Genomic DNA, 23,288 nt, shown 5'->3' with positions numbered 1-23,288 from the left:
GCGGCAGACCTCTCCAGACCCGCCCGCTGCTCTCTTCAGCAGTGTACTTCGTCGATCTGCCTGTTCTGCTCCCCACTGTCTCTGGTGAAGCCTCTTGCCGCCTCTGAGCCTCTGGCCTGTACCCCAGTTCTGTATGCACAAATAAATAAATCTTTTAAAAAAAAATGTTGTCCTCCTCTCACTCTGAATTCTCATGGTCTGACAACAATCACTACCTGCTCCTTGCCTATTCTTTCAGACAACCCACATGGAGACATGCAATCCTATAGCCCATTTCCCTCACACAAAGGCTAACATAGTTTCCATTTTCACTTACGTAATTATGCCAGTCGCTCCCTGACAAATATTTAATTTGCATGTTACTTAGCATGAACTGGAGATAACAGTGTCTTACACAGATGAAATTGTCTTTATTACAAAAAGGTGTGGAAATAGGAAATGCAGGCTGTGTTAGACACCCATACCCTTGAGCTCTTGTGATTCCAGATAAGCTCATCCTAAGTTTATCTAGTTATGGCTGCTCCAGCTCCACCTACAATGTCTACATTACCCCCAACAAGAAGGAAAAAAACCAAAGGAGAAAATTATACCACTTTAACTACACTTCCCGGAAGCTGTACATAGTGGTGCTCACTCACAATCTAGTGGCCTGATCATACTTTGTTACAAAGATGACTGGGAAATGTATAGTTGACTCCAGGCAGCCATATTGAAAATTCTTTTATTTTAGCACATGGGAAGAAACAGAGTTGACGACAACACAGTCTTTAACACAGGTTTCTTCCAATTTCATTGAAAGTCAAACAAAACAGCAAAGAATAAGCTTACATAGCTGCTTTTTTATACTTTTGTGAGAGTATTTTTGGACAAGTAATTATAAGACGAATATAAGAGGTATTTGAGATCATATTCCAATTCAGTAATTTTACAGAGGAGGACTGAGATCCAAAGAGGTGAAGCAACTTGCCAAAAATCACATAACTAACTTCCAGCAAACCACAGTTGCCAGATAAAATATTGAACACCTAATAAAATTTGAATTTCAGGTAAACAAATAATTTTTAAAGCATTTAGGACAATTTCAAAAAATAAAAAATAATGACTAACACCCCCACCCAAAAAAACTAGTGTTTTAGTATTGCACATGTAATGGGCATGTCCATATAATGCTGATTTGGGACATACACAAAATAATTTTCCCCTATTCATCTGAAATTAAAACTAAAATGGGCATTGCATGTGCACGCATGTGTGTCTGTGTGTGGGTGGGTGGGTGCGTGTGTGTTAAATGCAGTATTATTATTTTACATCCTTGTTAATATTTTAAGGTATAGTATTTAGCATAATATTAGCCCGCAGGTGTGTTATCACTCGCTCTCTCCCACCACCAAAACAGTCCACTGTCCTCTCAGCCCCATCCTCTTTTCACTCCTGCCCCTCTCCTTTGGCATCTTGTATTCTTATTTGCTTATTCTGGCAACTACAACAGAGGTAGGTTAAGAATTTAAATCTCACAACTTTCTATCCCACAGTTTTTCCCATGGACAACATGGCCATGCCCAGTGGACACTCAAATTAATAAATGAGGTAATGCCAATACAGCATACCAATGAGCCACAAAGGAAATACCTCCCTTCTGCAGGTTAACTTTAATAAGGGCTCAAAAATCATGCTCTCCATGCAGTATGCTCACATTAATTGAATTTTTCTGTGTCACAGATACACAGGTGACAAACCACTGCTTCACAGAGTTGCAAGTAAAAGCTTCAATCCAAAAGCCATTAGAGCCTGCGTGCTTTATTCAAAATAAAAGTATCCTTAAATCAATGCAGACTCACAGACTGAGAGTAGGCAAATCTTGCCAGACTTCTGACTTATTACTCACACAGTGCAGGACACAAGGATGGAATATGGAAATGCTATAGCATTCAGAATTCTTTTGAGATTCAATCACTTTCATGGTAAGGATAATGTCTGGGAATGGGAAACCAAGTTGAAAATCCCAGTTATGCCATTACTATATTTCATTACGTTCTCTATCTGTGGCTTAAAAATTAATACCCACCAAATTAGAGCCTGCTCATCTCCCCTTTGATTACAAATAAGACTGCAGAATTTTTCATGTGATCAGATTTTACACATACACATATTTTATAATAAAAAATAAGCATCTTAGCTCTATTTTTTACTTCAAATGATATACATTATTTCCCTAAAAGAGAACCACCTAAAAACTTAACTTTCTGAGAAAAATTTAAAAGAATGTTATTACTGTCCTGTCTTTATATTCAATTACCAATTTCCAGGAAACACAAAGAACAGATAAACACTTTGAACTCTGCAGGAGTGCAATCAACAAAATCTCAGCTGTGAGAAACTACAGGATGAACAACCTGGTCTCTTCAATAACAAATGGGCAGAAAAATAAATGAGAGTTTTAAAACATCAAACAACCACAAAATATAATCCTTATTTGAACTCTGTTCAGAGAAGTTGCTTTTAAAAAAAAAACTATGGTATTTATGAGAATACTGGAAATATAAATACTTGGTGGTATTAAAAAGTATTGTTAAATTTTCAGCCTATGTGATAATATTATTATACAAAATAAAGACTAAGTATTTGTGGATAAACTGACAGGCTCTCTGGGTTCTGACACAAAATAACCCAGAAGACAAATGGTGGATGTAGATGGAGCAGGCCATGGTTTTCTGGCTCTGGGGAAGGTGATAGGCGTACAGAGAGTCACTATACTAGTTTCTGTTTATGTTTCTGCACAATTTCTCCACAGTTTTGGGAAAATTTCTAGTACATGCTAAAAAAGAAACACCTAAAACTGAGTAGTATAGTGTAGATATCCCTGGTAATAGTCCCATTAGAAAAAAAAATACTTAAACAACCTATTTTTTTCAGGTCATACTGTCAATAATGCATAAATTTAGGAAAACGCTTTGTAATGAATATTTTTCAGAAAGATCTAACTTACCTGTTACAAATTAAAATGAAGACAAAAACTACACACTAAGGTTATTTCAAACCCCAATCTCCACTAGTCAGCAGTATCAAGATCTCTCTCCTAAAAACCAATTATTTTCTACTAACAAGTTGTAAGCAAAGCCCTAATGAATGATTTTGCTAACACCTGTTTATATACTATGTTCATTGCAGTCCAGATTTTAGTTTGATATATAATTGTAACATCAATCAACTATCAGAAGGGTAATTTAGTCTGATTTTAATAGTAGCTAAAAAAACTTACATTCCCAAACTTAAAAAAAGGTGTTAGTGATAAACCTCTCAGCCAAACTGTCAAAGAATTTTATCAGCTTTATTAGCCATAATTTCAGCCCACAAAGCTGTCTTCTTCTTGCATCCTCTTTTAGCCTGTTTTCTACCTCAAAAGAGGGAAACAGGCAAGTCCCAACATTGTACAATCTGAACAATGCCTAGAAAACAGCCTGTAAGCTTTTCTAACTCTACTCAAACCTGTGTATCTCTAGACATTTTGTGCAGTGAGCAGATTACTCAGGAGTCACCCTTATTTTACAAAATGAGGAAGTTGAGACCCTTAACAAATTTATCAAATAAGATAAACAATCAAGTAATAGCTGACTTGAATTGAAATTCAAAAAACTTAGTCACTTTTGCCCCCCAACACAAGCATACCCTAATATGCACAAAAATTTTTCAATATAAATTATTAGTTTGTAGCCAGATCAATTGTTATCTTTCATCAACATTCTTCCATACAGCAAAGTGATATGGCAAATGGCTACAGAATATTCCCTGGTAGAAATAACTTAAGTCAATCCTTTAAATGGGGTAGTTAGGTTCTCTCCAGTCTTTGACATAACAAACTACTAAAGGATCACACATTTAAAATATGGGTTATATAGGAGGGCTGGGACAACTTAACACTAATTAGGTGATCAGGGCTCACTGTGCCACTTTGAGCTCTCTTCTACGTTAGCTTTCTGTTTGAATCTTAGCAATATGATGACTGAAAGTAATCATGATTTTAACTCACACATATTTTATTAGAACTAAAGTTGAATATCTTTCCCTAAGTTCTTCTTTTGGCACCCCTGAGAATTTCCTGTCGTGTTTGTTATAAACTTTTCTATCCATTATTTACTTTTTTTATGAAAACTATATATATATATATATATATATATATATATTTATATATATATATTTTAAAGTAGAGGTCCTCTACCTCAGCACTATTCACATTTTCCACTGGGTGATTCTTTGTGGAGAACTATGCAAAGCTTTGCAGGATGTCTGGCAGCATCTCTGGCCTCTACCTACTCACACCAAGTAGTACTCTCTCCAGTTTTGCACCAAAAATTACTCCAGGCATTATAACAAGTCCTCTGGAGAGCAAAATAACCCCTGGTTGAAAACCATTGTGTTAAATAGATGAACATTTTGCTTTAATTACTGTATACTGCCCAGGGAAATGTTAAAAGGGAACAAAGTATAGTTGAATTTGCCCTCTTGGATAACTGTGACTCCACACTGGACAACCCAGGACCTGACATGTAAGCTGGCTTCACAGTTATGACCTATGGAGCCTCATAAGGCCCAGGTTTAGAAGAATCCTGTGCATAGTTTAATGTCTATTGTCCAATAATGTCTGAATAGGGGCCCTGAATTTTCATTTTACACTGAACCCCAAAAATTATGTTGGCAGGCTTGTTCCTTCCCATGGTGCCTAGGGCAGTGCACTACACAGAAAAAAAAAAAAATACCTTCAAAACTTGCCTTAATTAAAACAATATTATTGTGATTATAGGGAAAGGGAAGGAGAAAAATCAAATTAAATCCACATAATGTATTTTTAAAGAGTATGCATTTTTCAAAAAGCCATCATCAAATTACCTCTTAATTTCATTACATAGATCAAAGGAACAATTAAGTTAAATGGAAGTCACTGAGATGCAAAGTAGATGTGAAAAGAAAAAAATTAAAGTTTTTTTAAAACCTAACGAGACAATAATTCAGAAAAAAACTAAGTTCAAAGTCAATGAGAATTTGGCTTTTTCTACAACTATATCATCTTCCCAGTGGGTTCCTGAACTGAATAAATGTGATTTCTGCTTGGAAAATTTCCTGGAGGCCATCTGGAAAATTAAGACAGACAGGATAAGTGTCTCTTTATTATTCTGAGCCACATAAAACAATTGGTCTCAGAAGCCAATAAAAACTATTCCAGAGGAACCCAGACCACTAATCTTGTTACCCTCAACAACTTTCACTAACCCCAAAATGTAACAGACTATTAGTATTCCTAGTGTGAACACTATTCTTTTTCCAAGTCTTATTTAAAGCTTAGAAGATCAAAAAGTATTAAAATTCTGCCGATGGATTCACAGGAGGAAGGCCCCAGATTTCATCAGACCAGAAGCATTTTCAGGTTTAAGTCAAGGTCATATCCCTCTCAAGTCCCACTGACTTCCATCCTTGACAGTCTCAAGAGAGTGTTCTTAAGTTTGGTATCTGACCAATTACTTAAGAACTACACAGGGTCTTTCTTTGGAATGCTGATTTCTGGGCCCACAGTGCGCCTTCTGAAATATTTCTGGGAACAGGATTCAGAAATATATTTTTTTAACCACTACACAAGCTGGAGCTTCTCACTCTTCATTGTGCAAACACATACCACCTGAGGGTCTTGTTAAAATGCAGGTGCTGGCTTCACATTAAAGTTCTTTTCCAGGAACTCACTTCTGAAAGTTACCAGTGGAGGAAGCAAAATGTGAACCCAAGCAGCCAGAAATAAGAAAATAGGCAGAGAAGTTCCCTGAGGACTCTAGGTGAAACAGAAGATGTTTTCAATATTTAAAGCTGTATCCATATTGTCAAATTTCAGAAGACTTATCAAGCAAACTAATTTTATGTCTGTGAGACACACAGAGTCTGTAAGATAGAGAATATAAATTTAGTAAATGAGCTTTGGTGAAAGATTTAAAGATAGGTAGTAAAGCATGATGCACTCATTAAAGATAACTTGTAGTAGGAAACATGAACATCAAGTCATAAAATAATAACGTATTTTTTATATATTCATTCCACTTGCATGGGAGACCTCTTAATTCATGCTCATTAGTTCAAAACAAATACATAAACAGTCCCTGCTTTAACAGGGACATTCTAGGAGTAATAAATACTTAACTTTTACCACGCAGATAATAAAGGAATAAGCAAACAAACACTGTTAGTGTTCCACAGAACTAAAAGGGGCGGGAAGGCACCACAGTCAATAGGGAAAGCCTCTCTCAGTAGGTGACACCTGTCTGAAACCTGAAAGGCCTGGAAGCCAGTTATTCCACCACAAGTGAGGCGAGGCAGGACAGCCGCGGTCAGGGGGTCAGGACGTGCAAAGCGCCAAGCACAGCTCTGCAAGCCCACGTGAGAAAGGGAGCCTTCGGTGTGGCGCTGATTGAGGGAGAAAGGGAAAGGGAACAAGACAAAGGGAGCGCACTGAGTGGGGGACAAGTACCACCTTCATACCGGGAAACTTTTCCAGTCCAGTAACCAACTGTCTGCCTGTGGGTTCACATACTCGCTCCCTGGGAAATGGCTGTGTTTGTAAAGTTCGAGTACTGAGGCTTCCGGTTGACACGAGGCCCCACCCCTTTTTGTTCATTGGTTCGGAAGTTGACACGTGACCCCAGTGCAGCCAAAGCCTAACCTGCCCAGTAACCGAAGACGTAGCCTTGTACAATACAGAAACTCAACCCACAAAACAATGGTGGTATTTGCCAATCAGCTGTTCTCGGTAATATAAGGAAAAAAAATAATAAACAGTAGGCGGAATGAAGAAAAGTGGACAGGGAGCGAAGTAATTCATGCTAGAATATATTAAAAATAAGTTCTTGAATAAAGATTTAAAATTACTCATTCCTCCAGTAACACCTACGATCTAACCCCCGAAACCCTAACTATACCTTGGTTCTTAGCAGATTTCTGGAAGGTTTCAGTTCTCTTAATACCGTCAAGTAATTAGAGCACTTAATGTATGCTTACTCTTGCTCACGCTAAGGGCTTTCCATGTTTTCAAGCAGACTGCGCCAGCAGAATTTTAGTTACGTACGCAAAGTGATCAGTGTAATGGGCAAACCCGGGTCCCCAAAGATATGTGGTGTTAACCGTTAGAATAAACCCCTTCTTATTTTCTCAAAACTGCCTCACTACTGAAGCTGGTCTCAGTGAAGTTCTTACAAGCTTTACTTAAAAGGTGGTGCAGAAGATGTTTTCAGTATCCAAGTATCAGTGCCTGTAACTATGGTGTGACTTTTTAAAAATTATATATATGCACACAGCTGTATCCAAAATGTCAGAATTGAGGATTTATATTCATACACATAGTAAATGAACCTTGGCAAAAGATTTAAAGACAGGTAATAGAGTGTGTAATATGAAACATGTAATATGAAACATGAACATCAACTCATTAAAAAATTAATGGAAGTATTCTATTGACAGCTCACCCAAGACATTTCATTTCTATTGTAATAATGACTGACATTTACAGAGTACTTACTATGTGCCAGGCAACACATTAAGCACTCCACATGTGTTATCTCATTTAAACCTCTCTATAAGGGAAACTGTAAAATCATCCCAGTTTACAGATGTGGAAATGGAAAGTCAGAGACATCAAATAGTTGGTTTAAATTTTAGAGCCAAGTTTTAAATGCAAGTGTATCTGCCTTCAGGGGCCTTATTCTTAAGGACCTCAAGCATTTCAATTGGAGCAGTTCTACGAAGTTGTGATGGTTTATTTGAAGGTCAATCCTCCAGTATGACTTCACCTTTAGCAAGTTAATGAATCCTCATACCCACTTGTTTTCTCCTCGCCCTAGATAGCAGAGGAATATGATATTAATACAAATGAATCTGCTGTTCTATTCCTAACATAAGACCTATGCCAATAATTATTACTGCTGTGTCTAGGCTGATGGGTAAATTTTGCAAGGCAATGGGCTATCGACGAAAAAAAATCAGGATCCAGAAGATTAAACTTCATGTTAGTAGCAAAACTCAAACTGCTTTCAATCCCCAAACAGGAAACTGCTAATTCTTTAACCTATTAGCAGATTAACTTGTGACAACCCTGTGCCATTCAGCAGAAAGGGGAAAAACTGAGCATCTCCAAAAATCTTTCATAAAAATTAACTGTAAATAACAAGATGTTGAAAAATTAACGCCTCCTGCATGAACATATAAAAACGCTCCCTCAGCCTCCTTCCATCTGCTTACCCGCCTCTTCCAACGTGAGCACAGACGCGCCCTGCTTTAGCTTATTTGATGTCTCAAAAGACTAAGCCAAAAATTGTTTCAGCACACTGTAAAGTATGATCCTTAGATTTCAGACACATTTGGACTTCCTAATTTAAAGTGGTGGGAAAATAGCACTTGTGGGCTACTCCTTGCCATATTTTAAATGCAACCCTCACAAAAGTCATTTCTCTCTCAAAATCCTAAGTATGTACTTAACTTCTAAATGGGAGTAAGAACACCACAGCTAACACTAACAACATTGTTCTAACTACTTCATATATAGTCATTCATTTAATAATTTCTTAATGTTACTTTTAGTACTCCATTTTATAGAATGGAAAACTGAAGCAGGAGAGGTGGGGGTTAAGGGACTTTTTCAAAGTCATAGACATAGGATAGCAGAGCCAATGATGGAAACCAGGGCTCTGGACTCCAGTTTCTAGATTTTTACTCACTGTGCCAAATTGCATAGGAAGCATCAGTCACACCCAGCTTTAACCCTTTCTTTTCCAATATTTGTGCTCATTGTCACATAGCAGTAGGGGGGAGAAGCTGGAAGATGAATGTATTGGATTGAACAGTGCCCTCAAAAAAGACATATCTATCCCCCTGAATCTGTGGATGTGACTTTATTTGGAAAAAGAACAGATGCAATTAAAGCTGAAGATCTTGAGATAAGATCTTCCTAGATTTAGAGAGCCCTAAATTCAATGAGAAGGGACCTCAAAGAGAAAAGCAGAGAGAGATTTGAAACACAAGGACACAGAGATAAGGTGATGTGAAAACAGAAGCAGAGATCAGTGATGCATCTATAGAACAAAGAACTGCAGGGCTGCTTGCAGCCAGGAGGCATGGAATGTATTCTCCCTGAAAGCCACCAGAAACATCCAACCTTGTAAACACCTTGATTTCAGATTTCTGGCTTCCAAGACTGTGAAAGAATAAATTTCTGGAGCTTTAGTTGTTGTTATTTTGCTGCTGCTGTTTTGCCAACAAGCTAGTGGGTGGTTGTTCTAACCCGGCCCAGGAAACTAACAGAGTAAAATTTTAACCAGAAATCACATCCTCACTTTTCGGATGAGGAAACTGAGGTTCTGAGTGAGGAATTTCTAAGCAAACTATCAGTCACACAATGTGTCTGTGGCAGATCCAAGTCAGGCTCTAAATTACATGCTGGTCTCCCAGTTGCTGGTCTGATCCCTTCAGGTCACTAATCTCTTTCCTACCTCTTTGACAGAGAAGCTCACACTTCAGAACCTGACCATCTACTTTGAATCCTGGTGTCACCTATTTGCTTGCTATTTATCTCTTTTTTTCTCATATGTAAAATATGAACCAAAACAATACTTACTCGCAGTGTTATTTGGGGGTGGGGGGGCAAAGGAGTTAATATATACGCCTGGTGTGTGGTAAGTTCTCAATCAATGTTAGCTGTTACTATAATTATATCTATTATAGCTATTGATAAGGTACAAATTATAAAACCAGGAATATGGCAATGACTAGAAAGAATAATAAAATAGGAACAAGACTTAGCTTTATGTGTAGAACAAGACTTAGCTTTTTGTGATAAGTCGTTATTTCCCAACTTTTTTTAAGGTTTTGGACATCAAGAGGTACTGTCCAACACCCTCTATTTCTCTCTGATATTCTTTATTGACTCCACTTTGAAAATGGAGTACCTGATATGATTAGCCAGTGACCAAGAATTGGTTGAAACCTGTTGCTGGTGGACAGGACCATGGTAAGTCCAACGGAACACAGCTACAGTTTACATATTGAGCCCATCCTCATCGATTAATTAATAAAACTATACTGCTTCCCCTATGACTGCTAGTGTTTAGGTATATAATTGTTTGGTCAGTTCCTGGGGAGAGAAAGACCCTTGAGATATCAAAATCCAGCCCAAATTCCTGACAAATTCATATTTCTTTCTAATGGAAAATGTATACAATAAACTATGTTTTCTCAGAGAATAATGCTCACTATGAAGTGGCTTCTGATGTACTGTACTTCCTATCATAACGATACAGGTGTGAAGAATACCAAGAAAGTTAAAAACTTGGGAAAATTAAAGTCATTTCTTCTTCAAAACAAATACCCATCAACCTGTTATAATCTGCCCTAATTATAGCACTAATTCTATCACAGACACATGCATTCTCTCTCTCTCTCTCTCTCACACACACACACACACACACACTTATACACACATGCATACACACTACACTCTTTGTCAGACCTATCAAAATATAAAATCTGTTCCAAAATAAATGCCAGCAACTGGAATTTGACTAAACAGTATTGGGATTAAGTGTCCTTAGGAAATACAGGACTGGGGTGCTGATTTCATCACAATTTTGTCTGCCTGTACTTTTCCCAGGAAGTCTAAGAACTTGAGCAGCTATAGAAATCCAACTTACCAGAAAAGCAAACAAAGACCTCTCCTACAAAGCAAATTCCCTAGAAGATGCCTCAGCATCTTCTTTCTTAGGATATGAGGAGAAACACCTTAATTCAAAATGAACTTTTTTTAGTCCTCTCTTCCCTTCCCTTCCATGTATCTGGGAAACATGATCCCTTTTACTTCAGGTTAGGCAACCAGACTTCCCCCATCACACAAAATCATGTCATTTAGCTTGGACTTTTAACAGTTAACCAATCATGATACACTTCATCATTTCTCCTTCCCCAAATATTCAAAAGGAGGTCTTTCCCCATTTTCCAACCTTATGTGTGAGTTTTAAACTGCTTGAAGGCCACAAGAATTATTAAGATGGTGCCACCACCCTCTCCCACATGAAAAGTCAGGCATTTCACCAAAAGAGACTATATTTTACTTTTCCCTTAAGTTTGGAAATAGTCTTCAATTTACTTTTAAACTAAGAAATACATATATCAATTAAAGGGTAGGTCAGCAATCAAGAATGGTTGTCCCACCTAAGCCTACCAGATTTGTCTACTTTTCATGAAAATTCAGAAATCCTTATTTTCCCTGGAAGTCTCCCAATTTTTCAATGTTGGCAACCAATCCCCAAGATCACACAGTCCACTTGTGTCAGAGTCAGAATTGGATCTAGGCCTCCTGGTGTCATAAAGCCCAAGAGGCACTGGCTCTGTATATATTTGTACATTTTATGTGACAACTATTTATTAAACTGCAATCGTCAGGAATATTATTTTAATAACTGGAAAACTGGCTGAATGAATGATTAGATGGGTATGTATATATTTATTAAGGAATCTAGGAAGAAAACAAAACATAATTCCAATTTGCAAAATGCCTTTTAAAAACACTGAGCTATAGCATTCAATCCCAAACTGTCATTTTCCTTCCTAAAATAATTTTATTTGCAATTGATATCGAATAGGAAATGAATCACAAGATCTGAAAGCCAAAAGTAAAGCTAACACAGAAATTCTCTTTAAGCCAGAGTATCTTCCACTTAAAAACGTCATGATTAAAGAAGTAGTATAACCTTGTAATCCACAGGTGAAACCTTTTCTTGGATTATTTAAGAACAACCTCTTTCCCCCTTTGCACTCTTGGGAGTGTGGGGTATATTTCTGCAGAGTTTTTGTCAGGATAGTAATTAGTATAGCTGAGAAATGCTATCAACAGCAAGAGTAAAATTAGATTTTACTTGTAAAATTTCTCCTGGGAAATGCTGGTGGCGCCTGTCTCCACTCGGCAGAGTAATGGGCTTACAGTGTCATCTCACAGCCAAAAAAGTCACCCGATCAGCAGCATCTGATAGAACCGTCAGAACAACCAGGACCATATGCAATATGCACATGTTCACCAGCTTCAACATACCTGTCTCATACCTAGCCCCACACCCCCCTCAAATACACTCATGAGTCACATTATAGCAACACTGACTTCCTTTAGCCACAAAGGCTTAGTAGCTTAGAGATGTGGCATGTTTCAACCAACAGGGAACAGATAATTTATTCATTACAGTGATGCAGTCAGGATTATTTAAGAACCCAGAACTTGAAGCCCAGAACAAGTGATGAAGACAACATCATATTCTCATTGTTACCAAAGTCAAATCTAAACGCCCATTCTGAGGTTTTCTCTTTTTGTTCAACCAGTGTCCTTAGGTCCTAAGAAGGTACTTACTTTATTTCAGACCTACTACTGTCACTTTTTGGACATTTTCATTTTCCTGACAACCTTCTCTCTGGGTTGAGGAAGCGAAAGCTCACCCCTTGCTCAAGGCTGAACTCATCTTTTTCATCCTCTTGCAGACTTTGTCCCACCAACAACCCCTTTCTATTGGCCCATTCCTCATGAATTAATGAATATGGTCAAGTATATCACATAGTGTTCAGGGGAGAGTCCCCAAATTCTGCAAGCCCTTCCTCACCCAGTTACCATCTTAAAGCCAGGCTCCTTGCAGCAAGAATATGAAAATCAACATTACTACTTCCAAGCTACTCCAATCCAATATCCACTTTTACCACATCCATAATCACTTTCTAGCATAGGTCGAAAGAAAGCTGATGCCTGAAACCCACAATCCTATTCAGCATCATCACTTGGATAAGTGACAATTTGCAACAAATCATGACTTTTTAAAAAAGAGTAATTCTGTTTTCCCCCTCAGAATGGAAGCTTCACACAGGTAGCCATTTTTGTCCATTACTAATCCTCAGCACTTACTCCAGCATAGAGCAGGTTACTTCCATATTTGTTGATTTGATTTGCTTGTCATTCAGTCATCACCATGTTTAACTCTACCGGGGGACCCAGTAGTATCTCCACTGGAAAGTGGGAAGATATGTCTGGAGAAATCTAGGTTAGAAAAGTTCATTTGCAGGACCATTCTTTTGATACCAACTATTACAATGTCCTTATAAGAGCTGTAGTTGTCCAGAGAGTAAGCAGCAGATGGCGTGACTAAATTAGCAAAATAGGTCAATGTTTACAAATGTCTGTCAGACACTTCAACTGAGCCTCAGGATTTTAGCTGGTTGGTTGACATGTGGGTCCACTTGACCCAAGAGACACATGATATTTGTAGGGCAACTTGAGAGCTTGCCTCTCCTGAGGGTTTAGACAACATCATTTATTAGGAAGTTCATCCTCATCTTTTTTCTCTATTACCGCTCCCCATAGTGCTATAAAATCTTAGTTTCCATCTCAGACAGCAGAAACGTTCTATGCAACCTACCAGAAAAAAGTAACATGGATTTTATTTTCTTTTCTCTCTCTTTTTTTAATTTAGCATGAGAATGGTCTGGCCCAACATTTTCCAGAGCAGTAACATGCAAAATATGAATTGACTTGGATTTAGTTAAGGAGGTCAATACCCAGGTCAAAAACTCTCTTCAAGCCCTTAAAAAGTTTAGCTGAACCTGGTTTCAAGAGCAGAATATTCTAATTCCACTGACTCTATTAAGGAAAAAGGTAATAAAGAAAAAGTGTTCTCCAGATAGTAGTGACATCTCCTTGGCATATAACACTACTTCTGTTAAGTTTTGGAGGTAGCATTTTTTCCTCGCTCATATCCTATCACTAATGATAGATAAGGCACGTCAAAGAATTTAGCCAAGGAAAACTCAGTCGTTGTCATTTCAACAGACCCTGAACTTCTGGGTCCACAGAACATTTTCCTATTGGCCATCAGCACACTGATGGAGCGCTTCTGATTTACCATGGCAGCACCAGAGGAGTTCACAGAGCCAGGGTTTCTATGCTTTATGAAATAAATTTCTGGTCAACTAGTTTCTCTTGATCATGTCCTCTGCTGAGAATCTGAACTCCCTGTCACCCACCTTACTTCAATCTATACTCGTTTATAATATTCAATTTCCATCCTTAGGGACTGCTCCAATGCCACCTCCCCTACATAAAGTATTCCCTCATCTCTTCCTTCTCTGGCTCGTAAATCATTTTAATTGTATCTTTAAATGACAAGTACAACTTTCTGCCCCTTTTACAGGATCTTTCCTGAGTGTGTTTTTATGAGTATAGTATTTTCCCTACTAAACTAGATTCTTACAGCAGGAACTTGGACCTACTCATTTTTATAAGCCACAAAACTTTCAAAGATCCCTTTCTATTTATGGTTCTATCAATCAAGATATAATGTTTATCACCATTAATATATAAGCCTCAACTATGATTGGCTTATATAAATGCAAGAAATCCAAAGGTGGAGTAATTTTCAGGTATGGCTGTTTCCCTTTCTCTAACATTCTCCAGTTCTTTACTTCCCCGTGTATTGCCTTTGTCCTCAGGTTGATTACCTTCATTTTTATTGTCATCAGTTATTTAGTGACTTACTCATACTGGCATAGTGTTTAAGTACTTTCATACAACTCCTTCATTTAATCCAATCAGATTTCTCAGTAATTTCCCCTAGTAATTATACACCTAATACAGGTATTATTATTATGCCTACTCTGCAGGGAGGAAACACGTTCAAAGAAATAAAGTAAAGTGGGTCTCATTAATGGTATAGGGGTTAAAGTCTCAGAGCTATCAAGCTATTGCCAACCACCTTGGTCTAAGTTCAATCCCCTGCTGCAGAACTAGCCCATATGACCTGCAGACCTCTCTATCTTGCCTGCTGCTCTCCTCAGCAGAGCATTGTATTTCAGTAGATCCGCCTGCTCTGCTCCCCACTCTGCCTCTACTGAATCCTCTCACCTCCTGCACCTCTGGCCTGGATCCCAGTTCTTATATATATAAATAAATAACATTAATCATAATCAAAAGAAAAAAGTTGTCCAACGTCCCAGCTGGAAGTGGAAGCTAGGCAATCTATGTCCACAGCTGGAGTTCATCATTATTTTCAAAGACAGCCAAGCAAGAACTGAGAAGGCAAGGCAGGTCCGACCAGCACCATAACACCAGTGAGCTCACAGAAACGCTGAAGGAGAGGCAGAGGGTAAAACTGACAATTACAAATCATTCAGGAATGTCACCAGATATCCTGTACTAAGAGTAACCAGAACCCAATTGGTTTTAAGATGGCATTCCAGACTGAGGCCAAATTGAGATTTTTCTCACTGAAGTTAATCAAAAGTATTGGAAGAGACATAGAAGGGCAATGACTTTTTCAATGTGGCTTTCAAGGTATGTAATGCAGGTGTTTCAAGATATTTAATGCAGGTGTTTCAAGGTTCCATGGCTGTCCTTAGATCACTTTGATTACACAGAGTTGTTCATTCCATACCAACCAATATGGACTTTGGAGACCAACTTTGATGTCAGTCTACCTGGGTTCAAACCCCACACTAACTGCCACTTTGGACAAGTGATCACCCCTCTGAGGCTTGCCTTGTGTGCATATAAAATGTAAGAATACTAATAATGATTACTTCACAAGGTCACCATGTATATTAAATGATATACCATATGTGAACTCTTTGGCAGTGTGTTTGATCTACCATCATTTCATGTAAGGTCCATATAGGAAGTGCTTTAGTAGCTACACTAATCATTTTTGTTCTTATCAATGGAACATTTTTGTCAGGTGGCTATGCCAAATGGATAGGGATTTACAGACTTCCCGCGCTTGCCTTAAAAATGTTATCTAGGACCCTCCCTGGTGACGCAGCGGGTTAAAGCACAGCACTAAGAAGCTAAAGCCACTTCAGCATGAGTTTGATTCCCGCCTGCCCCGGAGGTGACCCACATGGCGCGGCAGACCTCCCCTGACCTGTCCGCTGCTCCCCTCAGCAGTGTACTTTGTCAATTTGCCTGTTCTGCTCTCCACCCTTTCTCTGGCATATCTTCTCACCATCCCATGCACCTCTGACTTGTACCCCAGCTCTGTATGCATAAGTAAGTAAAACTTTAAAAAAAAAAAGTTCTTATCTAGAGCTCTGCAATTCTCCCTAACAACCCTAGACTGACTGGGTGTTTGAAGAATGCTGTATCTACTCTCCTAGATTCTGTCTAGGCTTATAAAAGAAAGCAAAGCTCAAAAAGAAAGAAAGAGGGCCCTCCCTGGTGGCGCAGGGTGTTAAAGCACTGCACTAAGAAGCTAAAGCCACTTCCGCATGAGTTCGATTCCCACCTGCCCTGGAGGTGACCACATGGCATGGCAGACCTCTCCTGACCTGCCCGCTGCTCCCCTCAGCAGTGTACTTCGTCGATCTGCCTGCTCTGCTCCCCACTCTGTCTCTGGTGAAGCCTCTCGCCGCCCCTGAGCCTCTGGCCTGTACCCCAGTTCTGTATGCACAAATAAATAAATCTTTAAAAAAAAAAAAAAAGAAAGAAAGCGAAGCTCATGTGAAGACCACTTCAGAAAATTAATTAGACAAGGAGCTTCCTTCCAAATTTAAACTTAATGCTCAAGTTCCAAGGTAGAATCAACTGTTCATCTCACCATTATGTCCCTTAGTCATATCTACATAGAAAAAAGAAGTGGGTCTCTAGTGGTTTCCACAAATGGTAAGGACACAGAAAGGGCCCCCAATTAACCCTTCCTTGATAACTCAACAGAATCTTTAGTTCTTTTTTCTATCACAAATGCCTACGATGTAATCTAATTTGCAGTGTTATGTTGTTTTTTTTTTTTAAGATTTATTTATTTGTGTATACAGAACTGGGGTACAGGCCAGAGGCTCAGGGGCAGTGAGAGGCTTCACCGGAGACAGAGTGGGGAGCAGAACAGGCAGATTGATGAAGTACACTGCTGAGAGGAGCAGCGGGCGGGTCAGGAGAAGTCTGCCACGCCATGTGGTCACCTCCTGGGCAGGCGGGAATCGAACTCATGCTGAAGCGGCTTTAGCTTTTCAGTGCTGTGCTTTAACCCACTGCGCCACCAGGGAGGGCCTGCAGTGTTATGTTTTATTTGCAATCACAAAGAAGTGAAATGAATAATCTGAAGTGAATTAAGAATTTTGGCATCTCAAGACAAACATAATGAACTTAGCTTTCTTTTTTTTTTAAGTATTTTCTACTTTTTTTTAAGATTTATTTATTTATTCATACAGAATTGAGGTACAGGCCAGAGATGCAGAGGGTGAGAGGATTCACCAGAGACAGAGCCGGAAGCAGAACAGGCAGATGGAAGAAGTACACTGCTGAGGGGAGAGGCGGGCGGGTCAGGAGAGGTCTGCAACGCCATGTGGATCTCCTCCGGAAGTGAATTTAGCTGCTCAGTGCTATGCTTTAACCCGCTGCGCCACCAGGGAGGGCCCGAACTTAGCCTTCTTAATGGAAATATTTAAATTTATCCTTTCTCTGATACCTAGCACTATGCAAACTCTCTCAGGGTAATCTATTCCTAAGGCTGGATTAAAATATACCACATCTAGTACTAGACGTGGATACATTCAGTGAATTTGGCACAGTCCATCTGCAAATTTCCACCATACTAACATACACATTCTTCAACTATAACCAAAATTCTGTCACATGTCCTCTATTTTTCAGTACAAATGAAGACCAGTGAACCCAAGATATGTCTCACATTACCAAGGGCACATTCATTTCACTATACCAGGAACTACTTCCTCCTAACAGATATGCAACACTTATTATTTTTTAAGATTTATTTTATTTATGTATTCAAGGACTGGGGTATAGGCCAGAGATGGGCCAGGGGGTGGGGGTGGGGGGGAAGAAGAGGCTAAGAGGACTCACCAGAGCAGAACAGGTGGATTGAATGAGGGCAGCAGCAAGCAGGATAGGTGGGGTCAGCTCGCTGGCCAGGGTTAGAACTTACACTGCAATGGCTGCCAATAGCTTCACTGTGCTGAAACTGAACCCTTTGCACCACCTGGGAGACCCCAACATTTAATATTAAATGGCAATATCTAGACAGAGATTTTACCTAAATAGCCTTAGATGTCCTTGGAGTTTAGGACAGGGACAAAAAGTGCAATATACATTTTTCTAGGGTAACTTACAAAGCTTCATTGGCTTCTCAAACAGTGAATGGCTTCCCAAAACTATTTATTATTTGGTAATTTTCTAAATTTGAGCATTTCTAAATTTGCTCACCATATGTACACTAGTACAACTTTCCATCTCATATATTTACTTATGATTTCAGGATGCCTTGGAATTTTTACATTATTTTACATGGATATTTCAGAAAGTTCTTTAAATAAACAATGAATTTTAATTTTTTTCAATTTTTTTGATGTGTCAAATATCACTTAGCTAGTATATATATATATTTTAGAATTCAAGCTAACTATTATATCTTAAGATAGAAGATGTCAGTTTATAATACATCTAGTTTTAAAAGTTTGGAAATCCTAATTCTGTAATTCCATTCACTCTGGAGATCTAATTTTCTAATACAAAACGAAGTACAGAGAAATACAGAGAATTGTTTAAAGTTCCATAGAAGATGCTACCTGAAATATATAGAGGGATCACATAGGTCCATAAAAATAAGATAGCATCCAATCATGGGGATTATAATTGAGATGAAAAAAAAAAGTAAAATGATGGCTTCTGTAACCTTCTGGAATCTCTTGACCTTCAGTCTCACTTGACCTTCAGTCTCACTTAGTACCTTTGTGCCCACTGGAGAAATTCCAGAGTTGGTTTTGAGTGACATCAGGTTAATGGATGCTGTCTTATTTTTTTTAATAATATAATAGTTTATTTTTACATCATTTTTACATCCCCATTAGATGTTGCATAAATATATAATGTTTCCAGCAATAGCTGTCCTTGCCTTCTCACCCACAAGCACTCTTGTGAGAGAGCCTACCTATCATGTCCCTTTTTCTTTGCATAGGGGTATGGATATCATTCCTTTGTTCATAGCTGATTGGTCTTCAACCAGACTCTAGATTCAAGTGGGGCCAGCTTTCTGGTTCTCTGAATTTGAAATTGAAACAGCAATTATAGGCAATTTCTATTGTACACCTAAATGGAGAAGACATAGATGTTTTAAGTGGCTTTTTTTTTTCACAGTGTATAAAAACAAACACCAAAAGAGAAAATAAGACAACCAGTGATCATTTTCCAACTAACATGATTACAGCCCCTTGAAACACCTGGCTCCTTATATGCCCCTAAGGTCTGGATTGGATGCCTATTTATATCTAGGAAATCTCTTTTTTCTCCTTCAATGTGTTTGAGTGGATTAATGCTACTCACAACTACATTCACCCTTAAATAAGAGGTTACTGAATGTGTTAGTAAATAAATGAGTTTGATTTTCAAAGCATTATCAACAAAGATGAGGTTTTATTGGGGAAAATGCTGAGAAAGGTGGAAATAGGAAAACCGGAACCCACAGGGGAAATCTAACTTTGAGACACAAAATTTGTAATGGTCCAAAAAGACAAATCCTGAATGAGTGTGACCAGTCCAGCGAGAGCAGAGGCCAGCCTAACAGGAGGCTGAAAGATGACAGGGACATTTGTGCCTAGAGACGGTATACCCGAGAGTTCATACAGAGGAAGGCACGGTGAGGGAGAATTCTAACTGGATTAACAAGCCCATTCTCACTGGAGTCCATTACTCCATAACAAAGAGTTTCCCCATCCTGGAAAGCCTACTCTTTGGGATCCAGTAAATTTGTCAAGGGACTATGCCCTTATTAAAAAGCATCCTAAGAGACAAACTCTCTCACTCCCCTGCCATTCATGCTTTAAATTTTCAGCCAGCCCTAAAGTTACTTCCTCTTATTGGAGTGTTCCTTTGGTATTTTCCTTAGATGAGACATCAGGAGGTCTTTCTTTCTCATCTATAAAATGTGGATGCCATGTGTCTTACAGGGCTGTTGAGCTCACACACATAGAAATCAACTAGCAAATTCCTGGCCAACAGTAAATGACTCAAAATGCTTATACCTCCTCCCTTTCCAGATCAAATTATCAGATATGGACAAAACTACCATTAAAAGTCAGTAAAAGTGGCCCTCCCTGGTGGTGCAGCGGGTTAAAGCACAGCACTGAGAATCTAAAGCCACTTCCGCATGAGTTCAATTCCCACCTGCCCCGGAGGTGACCACATGGCATGGCAGACCTCTCCTTACCTGCCCGCTGCTCCCCTCAGCACTGTACTTTGTTGATCTGCCTGTTCTGCTCCTCACTCTGATCCTGGTGAATTCTCTCACCCTCCGCATCTCTACTCTGTACCCCAGTTCTGTATGAATAAATAAATAAATCTTTAAAAAAAAAAAAAGTCAGTAAAAGTATAAAGGGATAATAGATTAAAATTTGACTTCATTTTCTTACTGGGTTACCCATTTCCTTACAAGAGGTCTGAAGGTACTTGAAAATCCCTGATTACTGACTAGGTCAAGATTTAAAAAAAATAAATAAAAGACATCATTCACAATTTATTCTTTCCCATACAATGATGAATTAGGTTTTAACTTTTATATCATTCCTTTTACAGAAATATATATATTTTCATCATCACAAAGTAAAAAAAAAAAAGTACAGGCAGAGTATCAAGAAAAATGAAGATATAGTAATCATGCAATTAACTCAGAGTTTCTCTTATGCCTATTGACATTTTTGGCCAGATAATGTGAAGGAATATCCTATATACTGGATGATGTTTCACAGCATACTGGTTGTCTACCCACCAAATGCTAGTAGCATACCCTACCCACTTACAACAAAAGTATCTCCAGATATTGTCAAATGTCCTTGAAAGATGAAATTGCTCCCAGTTGAGAACTACTCAGTTAACATGATCAATGTATCTAGCCAAATAACACAGTAAAAGCCTTTCCATGGCTTTATACAATGGGAAATAGCTGCCTCAGTCTTTACTTCTCTCCACTACTTTCCTACCAAAATGCAAAATGGCTGCACATCTCTTCCAAGATATAATCAAATGTTGGCTTCACAGAGCAAAAGAGAAGAAACTGAGCATGCCAGAATTCTATTTGTCAGACAGCTCCAAATCTTGGCTGCATGCCCACACTCTGCCTAAAACCTACTTCCCAAACTTTTGAAAATGCTTTCCACAGCTTTCAGAACCTGACCTTTGGAGCAGCTTTATCTATATATGTGTGTGAAATAGATTTACAATTTTCTATATTCCTGCAAAGCCAAACCACTTATTGAATCCAAATGCCAACTGGGGGTGGTGGGAATTTGCACACAGATGTCAGTGGACTTCAAAACAACAACACAAGAGCTCCACCTGCAACTAATTATAGAAGCTGAAATTACACTCTGGCCAGAAGAGGCCAGGTTCAGAAACCACCCGTCTGCTTTGGCTGATAAAATCACTGTTACTTTCTCCTGTCAACATAGCCTTGTTTCTTAAAATCCTCTGAGGATGTTGTCTATGGGGAATTTTAGTAGGCAGAGAATGTTTTAGAGGTTACCACTCCCTCTTGCCTTCTCTTTCCAGAACTTGGTTTCAATAAGTACCTTTGGCATAAGTAAGATTAAAATAAAATCCTCATTGAGATATTCTGATATGGTTTGGGGGGGGAGGGGGTGATTGTGTGTTGTTGCTATTCCACCGCCAAAATAATGTGATTCAGAGAAAAAATGGAAGATGGAAGACATTTAGCTCCCCAAAGGTCCAGCATACAAGAATGTTTATTTTCCTACAACTGGCCAAGTCTTTCATAAGAAAACCTGGGAATAAAGAAATCTGTAAGGCTCCTAATGCAGTGCACATGGCCGATCCTCAGGCTGACTGTAAGAGATTAGGAGTCAAAAACAGCTGACATCTGTGACAAAGATGTATAGTTCACTTCAAATCATTCTCTTACATTCTAGCAAACAAAGAAATCAACTGTTGGCCCCATGCCATCTCATCTATCTTCAGAACCAAAGGAAGTTTTCACCTACCCATGAAAGGCATTTAAAATTGTGGTTTCAGTCTAAGTAGGTCATTGCTTAAGTCTGGACCAAAGTTTTTCCACATTTCTGGAAAGGTAGACAAAAACTATAGCTCTCTGAAGAGCTGAGGCTCTAACACTTTTCCAAGAGGAGGAAGATGGACTTTTTTTTTGGCTCAAGTTTCCATATTCCAAATTATGTTGTGCTGCTAAACTAGTTTGTTATCTAGTTCTAAATCCATCTGCCAAGGTAATTTTGGGAAAGCACACACTTTAACTCAGAGTACAAAATGACAAAAACGTAAGTTTTTTCATAGACATGACAAATGATTAGCTTCTTAATTTCTCAGATCACTTGGCATGACTTATAAGCCCTTAACAACTGGAGCAAGAGGATGACTAAGAGCAGTTCATATCAGTGTGGTAGACATTTGTTTTTGTTCTCAGGCATCTCTTTGCTCTTCATCTCAGTTCCTTTAGACACTTGCTCCTCTTACAATTCCTGCAGTACTAATAGGGTCACCAGTCACAAAAATCCCTCTACACATACCTGTCCCTACTTGACACATGCACTTACCAAATTCTGATGGCAGGGCATGACCAAGATAGGACCACAGTCTTTCCGTAAGTTTTACAAGTGGGAAGTGAAGACCTAGGGATCTCTTAACTCTTCGCTCTGAGCCAAGACTCCCCAGCACATGAAGGAGAAAATGAGACTACTACAGGACAGAGGCAGCAACTAGAGAATCAGAGATGAAGGAACAATGAGAGAAAAAGTCCTCTTACCAGTATGAGACCCTCGATCCAGTCAACCCCAAGTTCCATCCCTGAGTTGTTTGTACCTCCACTACAGGAACTAATAAATCCCCCTTTTTCAGCAGTTTTCATGTCACTGCTTTGGATTATTGCCCAATACAAATAGCAAGTTGATTTTTTTAAATTCTAATATAGAAGGTCCTTCAACATCTCATTTCACCTCATTAAAATGTACCTATTCTGAACTCTCCTGCACTGCTAGTGGGAATGCAAACTAGTACAACCACTATGGAAAACTGTTTTGAAGTTTCTCAAACTGCTAAAAATGGAGCTTCCATATGGCCCAGCAATTCTACTGCTAGGTGTCTACCCAAAAGACACACAAAAACTGATTCAAAAAGATACCTGCACCCCCATGTTTATTGCTGCTTTATTTACAATTGGAAAGACATGGAAACAACCCAAATGCCCAAAAGTAGATGACTGGATTAAAAAGAT

At 38.7% G+C, this 23,288-nt stretch overlaps 1 protein-coding gene across 5 annotated transcripts in view; it reads right to left on the bottom strand.

The window, feature by feature from the left end:
• ERC2 (ELKS/RAB6-interacting/CAST family member 2) overlaps positions 1-23,288 on the bottom strand; it is a 782,253-nt gene that overhangs the window by 721,348 nt on the left and 37,617 nt on the right. Inside the window, exon 1 of one of the 5 annotated variants that reach the window (XR_001145040.1) lies at positions 6,509-6,585. The exons of the other annotated variants lie outside the window; for them this stretch is intronic. The gene's annotated coding sequence lies outside the window, so the exon portion shown is untranslated. Of the gene's footprint in view, positions 1-6,508; positions 6,586-23,288 lie in introns of those variants that run through there. 5 annotated transcript variants of the gene reach the window in all.

Source organism: Condylura cristata, unplaced genomic scaffold (assembly GCF_000260355.1).
Source record: "Condylura cristata isolate star-nosed mole 26May11 unplaced genomic scaffold, ConCri1.0 scaffold00004, whole genome shotgun sequence".
In the NCBI taxonomy this organism is placed as follows: Eukaryota; Metazoa; Chordata; class Mammalia; order Eulipotyphla; family Talpidae; genus Condylura; species Condylura cristata.
Note: the sequence above shows the minus strand (reverse complement) of the source record. Positions and strands in the feature narration are given on the sequence as shown.